The 12,259-nt window shown below is 47.9% G+C and overlaps 1 protein-coding gene across 1 annotated transcript in view; it reads left to right on the plus strand.

Moving 5' to 3' along the window:
* NCOR2 (nuclear receptor corepressor 2) overlaps positions 1-12,259 on the plus strand; it is a 437,249-nt gene that overhangs the window by 10,136 nt on the left and 414,854 nt on the right. The window lies entirely within an intron of this gene.

Below are 12,259 nucleotides of genomic sequence, written 5' to 3' on the forward strand. Positions count from 1 at the left end.
TTTTAAAAAAAAAAAAAAAAAAAAAAATTTTTTAAATCCCTAAACACAGCAACGGAAATGGTAACAGCAGCTTTGGGAAGCAGCAAAGTCGCTGCTGCAGAAATAGGTGTACTGGCGTTTGGGAAAAGTTACAGCTTACCCTGAAAAAAGGTGGACTTGCCCATATATATAATAATGAGCAATAAAAAAAATAATATATATTTTGATTCTTCTTATTTTTTTTCCCAGTTTTGGTTAGGTTTAGTCTAAAAAAACCTCCTGTTTGGTGGTGGATGAGTTGGCTGCAGCTCCTGTCGCATTCCCAGTAGGGTGGTGACTGTTGGCTTTCTTCAGGCCCTGGGTACACAGCTGCATGCCTGTCTGGCTTTGCTCTGCCAAAGCTGTTGGGTTTCTGCCTGTCCTTTTTTTTTTTTTTGGGGGGGGGGGGGGGTCTTTCTGCATTGCTAAGGATTCAGCCCCAGGCCCGCTCTGGAGATCAGCTTGATTTGTGCCTTGCGACCCAAGTCGGCGATTTGGCAAAAGGCAGCAGGGTTGCTTTGCAACCGAATTTAGCAAGTGGCGGGGAAGGGAGGACTCCGGCAGCTGGGTCTCGGGGACACGCTCTGTGTCTGCAGCTTCTGCTGCTCGCTCGCACCAAGCAACTAAACCTTTTATTTTTATTGTGCTCTGAGTCAGTGGAAGCTTTTATGTTGGGGCTACGGGGCATTTGGCACTGCATCCGTTAAACCTCCCTCCCATGCCTTACCGAAAGAAGTGCGGCTTTATTTTTTTTTTTTGAGCCAATCATCCCAGTGGTGGTGTTGATTGGAAATGTCAAGGAGTTAGTTTTTCTTTCATTAGCCCTCCTCCTTTATTTATTTATTCCCCCCCCCCCTTCTGGGGAAGTGACTGAAGTTGGTCCTTTTCCTGAAGTTCTCAAAATGCTTTGTTTGGAGACCCCTTTAAGCAAACGCTATGGTTGTGGTCCAGAACGTGGCTGCTCGCAATCGCGTGACTGCGGTGCACGGGCAGGTTTTGCTTTATGATGGTGGGAACGTTGAAGAAACCCACCGACGGATAGGAATGCTGCCCTTCCAAATGCGTGCACGCGCAGCCCAGCTGTGTTCATCTGTCGTGGCCTTATAGTTGTTTTGGTGACGTCTACCCTGAAACGGTGCTTTCCACCTGGAGAGCAGAGAGCTTGAACTGCCAAAGGATTCTGGTGTAAGAATAAAAGCATTGACTGTAGATCCCTCTTCGGGTGGAGGGAGTAGTTTTCCACTGAGCGTATGTCTCCTGCACATGTTGCCATCACTAATAAGACTTCTGATTCATAAGGTAAGAAGTGCACCTCCAGCTGGGTTTGGAGAAAAGGTGCATTTCTATGGAAGACCTTTGCATCTCTGAGTCTTACAAAGTTATTCCACAATGTGTATCCCAAAGGGATAGGGTTCTTTAAGATACAACCTCCAAGTTTAAAAAAAGTCCTAATAGAGACAAGCCCAGAGAGATCACTAGTTTAGGAACTGGTGCAGAAGAGGGAGGAACTGCTTTTACACTAGCATAAATCCATTGGCATCGGTGAGGAAGTGGCGTGAGAACAGGTTCAGGGCCTTCGCATCACAGACTTGAGCTGGTGCTCTCGGGGCAGTGGAAAAGACTAACCGCGGTGGCCTCCTCTTGTGGTCTCTTGTAGGCCGTTGACTGCGTGCATTGCAAAATCGGAAGAATTTGTTCTGCAGTCCGACTGCTCTTCTCTGTATTGCACGCTGTCCTGCGGCAGGAGCTCGGAGCGTTGTTAGATGCCTCGGAGTGAAATCTGTATTAAGCAATCAATTAATTAAGGCGGCTGCTCAGAGGAAAACCCATTGCATCACATTAATCTTCTAAGCGAAGTAGAGCAGAATTGTGTGCCCGATATTCGGGGTGAGCGCAAGCCTGTGCCCCTGGGTTTGGTGCACCTCCTCTTCAGTTGACACCGTGCTTTTTGTCTCCAGCTCTGGTTGTGGGCCTCTGCGATACTGAAAAGCTATAGTAAAAAGAACACGGTGTCAAGTGTCAAGATGGTCTGTTAGCCTTTAAAATCTTAGCTCATTGACCCAGAAGCTCAAATACAGAGAGGGAAAAGTCTGAATGACAAGTTAGAGCTGGTCCAAAAGTTTCCACCAGAACTTATTTTTGGAAGAAAATTGGGTTTTTGACTTTCTTCCTTTGGAGGGAAGGAGAGGGAATCCCTGAACACCCAAATACGTGTAAGTATTTTTTTTTTTTTTTAAATAACCTGAACACTTCAACTCTGGAGTGCTGCTGTGGTGCCCTGTGTTCATAATCATACGGATGACAGGCTGGAGGTAAAAGCTACCTCATTATGGTGTGACTCTGGCTCACTGGCCGTGCAGAGGTCATGATGCATGACTTCCCCTCTTCGGTGGGAGACTGCCAGGTGCAGGCTTAATTTGGATAGAGAGTAGTCTGAGAGTAGCCAGGCTGGTATTCACACTCTATAGCAGTGACCCCTTTATCATCCAGGGGACTGTCAAGTAATACAAGTTGATGTGTAGACAAGGCCTTGCATAAAGACAAAACCAAGTTTAGGCAGCAGGGTTTTTTCAGAGCTGAGCAAAACTAGGCGCTTGAATTGCATCAACAGGTTGTTCAGATGGACCTATAGTCTACGGGGCATCTTTAAACGTCTGGTGCAGCAGGCGAGGTAGCCCTCTGTGCAGCCTGGTGCTCCCATTTCTTGGCCCAGCCATGATTTCAGTCCAGGGTTCAGTTCAAGCATGGTTGTCAGGGTTTACATTGTTCTCCTGTCTTGATCTTGTGCCTGAGTCCCAAGTTGAAGATGACTTTCTTGGGGTGGGAAATCTCTCAGCTAGTTTAAAAAAAAAAAATGGTAGGGTGACTGCGGTTCCCAGAGAGGTTGTGGTCAGTTCACTTTGCCTTCTTGATGCCCATCCTTGCTTTGGGGTATTTCTTGTCTTTTATTAAGCCCCCATTGCATTAATGAGACGCTTCCACACTGCTAATAGCTTGAGTTTCCTGTCCGGGCTCCCTCGGTGCATGCACAGTGGATGGCTTGTCTGTTGAGCTCTGAGCTTTTTATTAGCTCAGGACTGTAGTGCAGGAAACCCTCCCAGAGAGACTATGTGCACCTCTGCTTCTACCACTTCTCTTGCACTTACAGTTTTATTCTGGAAGTGTTTCTGCTGTACAAATCCTTCTTTACAAGCAGAAAAAGAGAAGACGTGGCCTCTTCTAAAGAGCTTTCATTGAAGTTGCCTGTATACTGGTACCACATCTCTGTTAAATTGCATATCTTTATAACACGCACATGCTTTCTCTCTCTTCCCTCCCTCCTGCCCCTCTCCACAGGTCTCTCCCACACCTAGCAGGAAAGATTTTTATAGCAGGTTTAGAAATGATATTAGTACAGATCTACTACAATTCTTCAGTACACTTACGAGAAATGACGGGAGCTGGCAAAGGAACTAAACTACAGCTGACCATAAGCAGATGGCATGCCACAAACCGCACTCCTGGTCTTAAATTTTGTTCACTTATTTGCAAAATGCAGTCCCTTTGCTGCACTTAGTTTGAGACTAAGGAGGACATATCAACATTGTTTAATGGGATCACTTAAAAATTCCCCCAATGTGGAAAAATAACAGAGAAAAACCCTGTTGTATGTGGGGGGAGTGGAAATGGGATAGGTGCTTTTTGGCCCGGAGCGCTTGGACAGGAAGCGTGGGTCCATTTGGCTTCTAGAGCAGTTGCTTGGTTTTGCCATGTTTCTACCATTTTTGGGTCATGGATAAGTCAGCAGATAGACCAGGGGCGGGCAAAATGTGGCCCGTGGACCAGTGTGGCCTGCCAGGCCATTCTATGCAGCCCTGGGGCCCCTAAAAAATTTAGAAAATTTTAATATTTATCTGCCCCTGGCTGCTTGTTATGCGGCCCTGGATGGCTTGCCAAAACTCAGTAAGTCCCCCCCCCACCTGAAATAATTGCCTGCCCCTGAAACAGACTCCCCTCTCTCTATCCCATTTGTCAGTGGCCTTCAAGGCCATCTAAGAGAGCAGAAGAGGTCATTTTTTGTGCAGCTACCCCTCTGCATGTGTGACTTTGTAGGTAAAAGCAATCGGGACTCGTGGTAGAAATGATAACTTCTAGTAGAGCAGCTAGATTTTTTGCAAAAAAAAAAAGTTATTTCATTGCAAATTTAATTTGCAAATTGTTTTGCAAAAATCTAGTTGGCCTACTAAAACATATCACCTCTACCATGAGTCCTGATTGCTTTTTCCTCTAGAAGAGTATAGCTACAACCTGAATCCCTGACTCTGTAGGTAATTAATTTGTTTGCCATTAGGTGCCGCGTTTAAAATGTTATGCTCAGTATCTGCTGAGCCCTTCTGACAAGTGAAATCACATTTGCAGCTAGCAGGTGTGTGTGGGGGGGACTTTTCAGGCAAAACAGTCTGAAAAGCGTCTGTCTGGTAATGCTGGGTCTTTGTCGGAGCTGCCTCTGCTGTACAACATGCTTGAAGCAACCCCTGACCTTGGATGGCAAAGGCCATAGAAAGAATTGGAGTTCACTCGCTGTGGCCATAGTAACTGAGTTGGTTACCGCCAACTTAACTAATTAGCCTAACGAAGAGAGCTTCCTGAACCCTTGGATAGCTGAGCAAACTTTCTCCATCGCCTCCGTGGTAATTGGTGCGTTCTTGGATGGCGTTTCCCCCCGCCTCCCCTCCAGGCGCACGCTGGTGTTGGCTGTATCCCTTTTCCCTAGATCAGCCGGTGGGATGGCTCCTTCAGCCGCACCTGACATCGGTACATTTCTCTGACATCTCAGTCGTTCCTTTCTCAGCCTCGCGCTGGCTGAGCCGTCTCGGCTCAAGGAGGAGAGATGCTGGGTGAAGCCTGCGTTGAACTTTCCTAGTGCTCTTCTAGCGCTGGGCAGGTTCCCGTGTCAAGAACGTTTTCCTTTAGCCCTGCAATGCGGTTGGTGGTTTGTTTTTCCTTCCCCTTTTCCTGATTTCTTTCTTTTTCATTTTTTTTCAGTCCATCTTTTTTTAAAACCCAGCTTAATCAGCTGTCTGGTAACAAAACAATACTCCCTGGAGATGTTCGTGTGTGTCTTTGGGTTTCCTCCTCCTGATGTACTAGTCAAGGACATTACTACTTCGGGCAATTTCTCTTGGGTTTAATTATCATGTCAATGACAGGAGCTTCATGCTGCAGCAGGGATTTCGACAGTGCGGCCTCAATTAAAAACCATGCCATGCCAGGCTTATAGTGGCAGGCAACACTGCTAGTCTCAAGTGCCTTAAGCAGCCTGGCCTACCCCCATGTGATCAATTCAGTGTAGAAATTTGAGTAGACAAAAGCCTGTACTGTGTCTGACTTCGCCAGGAGGGATCTTACAAATGCTTCTCCTCAAAATAGCCTTAAAGCAAAGTGTGCGGGGTTTTGTTTTTTCTATGGGGTTTGCATCTACAGCCATGGTTAATGTTTCAACCGAGAGCCATGGCTAGGTAGATCGCGCAGTCCTGCCAACCTCAAGCCCTCCGTCCTCCAGTTGTGGTGCTGACTTAACTCCAGATCTTTAAGAAGAGTAAACTTGGGGCGTTCGCTTGAGTTTTGCAGGCACGTTTTCGTGGTGTCTATGCGTTGTTGCCACTCCAAAATTTATGAGGGCTAGGAATATCCTTAAATTCCACTCGAAAGCTGGAGTCTCACGAAATGGCCTGACTCCAGGAAACGGGACATTTTCTATTTTCTTTTTCTCTTTTCTTAAAATCCTACATCTTGTGAAACTTGGGCTAAAATCGCAGGAGCTGGCAGCACCGGCCACTGCATCTCGCACGAGCTTTTGCAAGTGTCATGTGGTGGCCCTTGTCCCTTTGAAATGCTGCTGTGGCGTGGACAGCCATCCATGTCCAGCGCAGATCTTCCCTTTTGGAGGGGCCATGCATGGATCTGTTGGTTCCTAATGGTGATCAGGACTGGGCTGCAGGCAACTTTTATTTGAGTTCTGTTCTGATTTTTAATTTTCTTGTCCCGTGGTATCTATTCGCCATTCCCTTAAAGCCACCTAGTTGTAATCTCCCAGTTGCCTGTAGCAGACTTCTGCCATTGGGGTGTAAACCCGTGCCCCACAGTCCCATCCTCCACGCAGGAGCCGTCTGTGATGTTACCAGGACTGAGGCCACTTGAAGTAATACTGGGCAATATGTGGCTGCTGTCTTGGTCCACCTCTTGTGTTCAACCCGCCGAAACCTCTGCATTTTGTAGGCATACTGGCAAGCAAATCTGTCCTGTGAGCCATCCCGTCGATCTGTCATTGACCTGCTCTTTGCTTTTCCTTTTTGGAGGGTGTCCTCTATCATCAGCATTGCAAACCCCAGTTGGGCAGGGCACCCAGAGTGAAGCCAAGGGCTCCCTCGTCTTCATCGAGAGGGCGAAGCCCCGGCGAGTGCACGGGGTGTTGAGAGACTCCAGCGCTGTAATCAGGTTTGACTGAAGAAGAGATTGTCATTGATATCCCTGGGATTTGGCATCTATATAAATACACCGGCCAAGCTCTATTTAAGTGCACGGGTTCATGTCAGTTCACTTGCATTTGAAAGGAGCGGGAAGTGTCCTGCGACCACGGCACTATGGGATCGTTTCCATCAGCCACGTGAAATACCTGGGTCAGCATTGAAAACTTCTGAGCTCTGGGTTCAGTCAGGACAAAAGCCTCCAAGCGCAGGTGTCTGAGATTTATACCGCTGCCGCAAGCACGCTGAATTTGGCTCGGGACAGTGACTTGGTTTGGGAGCTTTTTCCAGTTAGTTGGAAACATATGTTGCAAGGAGATTTATCTTGGTATTTTTATGGTTTTCCTGTTTCTTCCCAATTGGGACGTCTAAAAAAAATAAAATGCAATTGCACTTAAAACAACAAAAGGGGTGGGCAGGTGCTCCAGTAAGGTCCAAAGGGCCCCATTCTTAGAAATGTGGAGTTGTCCCTTTTTTGTGTGTGGGGCAATGTGCAAATATGTTGTTGCTGTACTCCATCAGGCTGTGTTTGTGCCCCTGCTTACGCTCGTCGACGTCTGTGCTGTTGGGTTCAGCTGGCCTGCGGGTTCATTGGGAGTGGATGCTTAGCACGCGCGTCCACACTCGTTTCCCATTGCCCTTTCTTCCCCGATGATTCAATCCCGAGAGTCTGGCTCTTCCACCTTGCGTGCTTGGCCCGTTGTGTGAGACCAGTCACTGGGCGGGTCAAGGTCGGGGTGGTTGAGAGCGAGTTGCGTGCAAGCAAAATGTAATGAAAGATGTAATTCAAATAATTGGGATAAACAAGCTCTGAAAAACTGTCCTCGGCCTGCGGATGTTTCCTAACCCAAACGAAGAGATGAAAGGGTTCATCAGGAATTATTCACTCGGCTGTGCAGCCTGTCTGAGCTCTGGCCGTCTACTTTTATCCCCTAGCTCAGGAGAGGTCAGAGGCCATCTCCCTGGGGAGGATTTGCTGTTGACTGAAGCGCACTCCGTCATTATCCTACTGGGTAACGAATGCGGCAGCCTCGTCGGCACTGGCTTCAGAAAGAGCAGGGTCATCTGCATGTGGCCCGGAGGCAGGGGACCGCAATTCGGGCTCTGCCGAAAAAGCAAAACAGCCCCTGACGGGGAAGAGGTGGGATCTCGGATCGTAGGTTCATAGATGTAGGGTCGGAAGGGACCTAAGCAGATCATCAAGGATGACTTGCTCCAGCCCCGGTCCTTGGCAGTCGGTGCTGGAGCGCTGCCTAAAGTCGGCATGAATGGGTAGGATGGCATGCATAAGAGTAAGGCCTGGGGAGTTGCAGTCCGTTCTCGACTCTGCCGTTGACCGCCTGCGCGGCGATGCACAGTTGTTTTTAACTTCTGCACCTGCATTTACCCAACTCGGTCACGCTTGCTTTCTTCCGAGGGGCATTGAGGCTTGGAGACGCACGCGTGCATCCCAGTCGAGACTTGGACGGGATGTTTGTTAAGTGCCTTGTGAGCTTTTAATGAAAAGTGCACATTGTACTAGAAAGTTGTCTCCTCAGTTTCCTAGGGGACCATTATACGTCTGGCAGTCTTTCTGGGACAACTGGCATGTGGTCTTAGTTTAATGTCTTCTGCATTAGCTTTTTTTTTTTTTTTTTCCCCCCCCCCCCCCCCACAAGTAACTGGCTCTAAAGGGCGATGCTTTCCACAAAATCGCTGCCTACACGTCAGTGTTACGGGATTTTTGCGTTGTTCACATATATGAATGTACCATTTGATGACCTTTCATTATCTTTCAGCTTGAAGCTGTGTTGTGGGGGATTTTTTTCCCCTACCTCTTTTCATTGAGATGTCTCGCAGTGACTATTTTTAGGCAATTTAATAAAGAAACCACTTTTTTTTTGCAAATTGAATGGCATGTTAGCTGTTTGATGAACAGAATCTACTGAATTGAGACACGTTGGCACCCAGCCTGTTGCCCCGGCTGAGAAAATAACATTTCAACAACAAAAATCTGGAAAGCATTTAAATTGTAAATATTGACTGCCAGTGAAATACGTTGCATTTTGTCTTTTATCTTGTGTGTGTGTGTGTGTGTGTGTGTGTGCGCGTGCGCGCGCGGGGGGGCAAGTACGGTATTAAAAGAGGAGACCGTGGAGTCTCATACTTCTAACAGATGGCTAAACGCTACTTGAACTGCACAGCATCCCTGGTAAGTGAGGTCCTCATAAAAGTTTTCCTGGTTTCTTTAAGCCTAAATGTATGAGCCTTCACTTCTGCAAGGTTAAATCAGACCCCTCGAAGATGCCTTTTATAAAATGGTTGTCCCCGAGTTTGTGATAAATGGCCTGCTGGATTTTATACACGCTGCCCACGTGTGTTGCTAAATCTACATGCAGGAGTTGCTGATCTGGAGTGGATCATTGATCTAGCTAATATGTAAGCTGGCCTCTGATAGTATCTCCTATACAATCGTCCCAATTTTACATAATGATGTCTGCAGGCAGAAAGAGGAGTGTTTATTCCTGACCTCCTGCTGGCAATTATACATTTTCATACCCAAAGCATGAGCTTTGATGACTTAAATCTTTTTTTTTTAAATCTCAATACAAATATGAATTATCATAACAGTATCTCCTTACCCAGCTTGCTGTGTAACATCCAGCCCTGTGCGTGCTGAGCCTCTTGTGAAATTAATTTACTTGTGGTGGGGACCTGATACTACAAAGTCTTATTTCTGCAAATAATCCTTCTTAGGAGAAATGGTGTGTATAGGTTTCAGTGGGATTGTTAGCCTGGAAAGGATTGATGGTGTGTAGTAATGGTTTGCCGCATCTCTACGGCACAGTAACACATCTCCTTTTTATTTTGGCAGACCTATGTGAACTGTTAGTACCCTCTGTCGGTCCCTAATTTGCCCGTGTTATAAATGTGTGGTTGCATGACTGCGTATGCAGGGTTTGGTTTGTTTTTTTTTAAGCTGAAGGTACCACCATTCAGTGCCCCGCCAGGTTTCTCTGTGTTGGGTCATGGGGGAATTCCTAAGAGGATTATTCTGGTTGACTTGATGTAGGACTTGAACTTGAACAATGTCTTGTCTCATCAGAGAGAAAAGGCCTGGAAGCAAAGTTTACATAACTGGGGAGGCCTGGAGCATGGCTCCTCCCAGCGGAGTGAGAGTTTCCCCAAGTTCATTCCCTGTTAGCAATGTCTGCGGCTAACATTTGCCTATTATCTGATGCCGGTTTTCCCTGGTATTTGTTTTCTGGACTCTGTTTAGAGAGCAGCCGGTTTGGGGCAGTGACCCGTGGCAGCATACAACTGGGGGCAGGAGACAAGTTAGGAGCAGGTGCATCTCCTCGATGCTCAACACCTTGGGAGGCCAGGCATGTCCTGCAGGCTGTGCTCAAAAGTCAGATCCTGTCTTAATCGCTTTGTCCCAGCCATAGGGTTGTGCGTCTTATCAAGCTATATGGAAAATGCAAACAACCAGTAGCCCTCCAGTTCTTTAGGAGATGAGCGGTCCGTTATCTTGGGCATTGGACTCGGCGTTTTGTTACGGGCTCCTTCTTGGGTTTGAGCTTGTTGCCTCCTCTTCCTATGTCTCAGTTTTCCCCACTGTAAAATGGGCATTCCTGCTACCTTCTCAGATAAAGGGTGCACCTAAAGGCCAAGGATTACTTGGTCAGCTGGGTGAAGTGCTAACCTTGCAAAAGGGCTGAGAGAACAACAGAACCAGGGATGCATTTCGTAGCCTCGGGCAAAGACCAAGCCAAGAAATTGGGTTAAGAAGAGACCTCTTTGGTGCAATTAGGCAGCAAGTAAAGGAGACTGGAGCTAAAGGGAGCTCCCACGGCTCCAGCCAAGGAAAAATGGGTGCTGTAGGGAGCAGAGAACCCAGTGTCTCTCTCTGGAAACCAGAAGATGAGCACTGTTTCCCTGATATGGGTTGGGTTTTTTTCTCTTTTTTTAATGGTGTTTCTGTAAAACTTTAGTGTGGATAAAAATACTCCTGATCACCACTTTCAGTAAGTGGTTCTTAAAGGATTTAAACGCTCGCCTGCAGCGTTTTTAAACGCCAGCACAGCAGCACTGGGCACAACCCGTGCCAGGTGGATAGGCTGAAATGGAGAAGCATCGGTTCGATAAATCTTGGGGCCTGAGAACCAGAAATAGCCGCAGGCGGAGTGAAACGGCTGGAGCTGAGTGAAGCGCAGGGATGAAGCAAAATCGCCCCAGGAGTGCAGAATTTGCTTCCTTTGCAAAGAGGTTGGCGAACAAAACGTGTGGTGCCTGCCACCGCCTGCCTTTTCGACTTGGGCAAGTCCATTGACTTCAGTGGCTTTGCCGCCACAGGGTGAAATCTAGTGGGAAATGGACTATTTGCCGCATGTGATCAGGATTTGGAAACCAGGGAGTTTCCTCCCTTCCCGTCCTGGGTAATTAGCAGTTCTCCACTGCTCCCCTCCTCCCGGGTTGGTGCAGTGGGAGCTCCCTCTAGCTCTAGCCACCTTTAACTGCTGCCTCTGAATTGCACCAAGCCTTCTCTCTTCTTAATCAAGTCACATTTCTGCCTCTGTGTGCCCCGGTGTCCTACACCTGCCTCGGCACTGCCACGCACAGAAGATTTTTTTTTTTTTTTAAGCTCTTCCTGTCGCAGATTGTGACAGTGCCAAGGAGGTCTGGGCAGCTTCGTGCTTCACGCAGGAAGGCTCAGCAGATAGGCTGAGCCTGGCAGGCTGACAACATTTATTAAAGGTAACCTTCAGAAATGCCACGCGCAGATCTCCCTGAGCCTTCTGGCTTCAGACGCGCAGAGTATTTTACGCCGTTCTTGAGCTTCTCCCCTGAAGGCTCCCAGTCTGCAGCTGCTTTTGCTTGCTGGAAACACCTGCCCTGCCATCCTCGTGCCCCACCGGCTTGCATTGCTTCCTGGCTGCTCCACGCTGCACCTGCGGGAAAGATGGGCCTAGGAGCCGGCAGCGACTGCTTTTGCTGCTGTGCAGAGCGTAGCTGACACCTCCTCAATCATTTGCCTCCATTATGGAGGGGCAGACCCCAGTAATGGGGTGTGTAAGTGGAGGGGGAGCAGTTCAGCATGCATGGAAGAGAATCTGCCTCTTGTATCCTGTTTAAAGGCCAGGTGCGTCTCTCCATAGCACAGGGCTGGGGCCCTTCTCTTTCTCTTTTCCTCTGAAGTTGTCACCGAGATGGGAGAAGGGAGCAGCTGACCTCACTAGGGCCCGATTTTCAGTCTCAAGGTTTTTTTAAATTGGGAATGTGGCTGAGATGGGCAGCACCTGTCCAAGTCGGGGTGGGGGGAGTAATTCCACGTTCAGCATTGGATCGGAAAAGTCAGTCCTGTTTATTCAGGTGGTGTCTACAGAATTCGGGGGTCGTCGGGCCTGGGATGGTCGAGATTGGTGTATCGTTGTGCCAACCGCAGTAAGAGGTTTCTACATTTGAAGAGCTCCAGTACGGACTGGCTGGTATTGCCTCCGTTTCACACACTGGGCAGAGGATCAGGAGGACATGCACGTATGAGTAGTCTCAAGGTGCTGCAAGGGAAGTTTAGATTAGATATAAGGAAAAGCTTTGTCACAAGGAGGGTAATAAAGCACTGGAATAGGTTACCCAGAGAGGTGGTGGCATCTCCATTCTCAGAGGTTTTTGGGACGAGCTAGACAAAGCCTTGGCTGGGATGATCTAGTTGGAGATGGTCCAGCTTTGAGCAGGGGGATGGACTAGATGTGACC

The sequence above is a fragment of the Gavialis gangeticus genome, unplaced genomic scaffold (genome assembly GCF_001723915.1).
Source record: "Gavialis gangeticus isolate Ggan-Ray unplaced genomic scaffold, GavGan_comp1, whole genome shotgun sequence".
NCBI lineage: Eukaryota > Metazoa > Chordata > Crocodylia > Gavialidae > Gavialis > Gavialis gangeticus.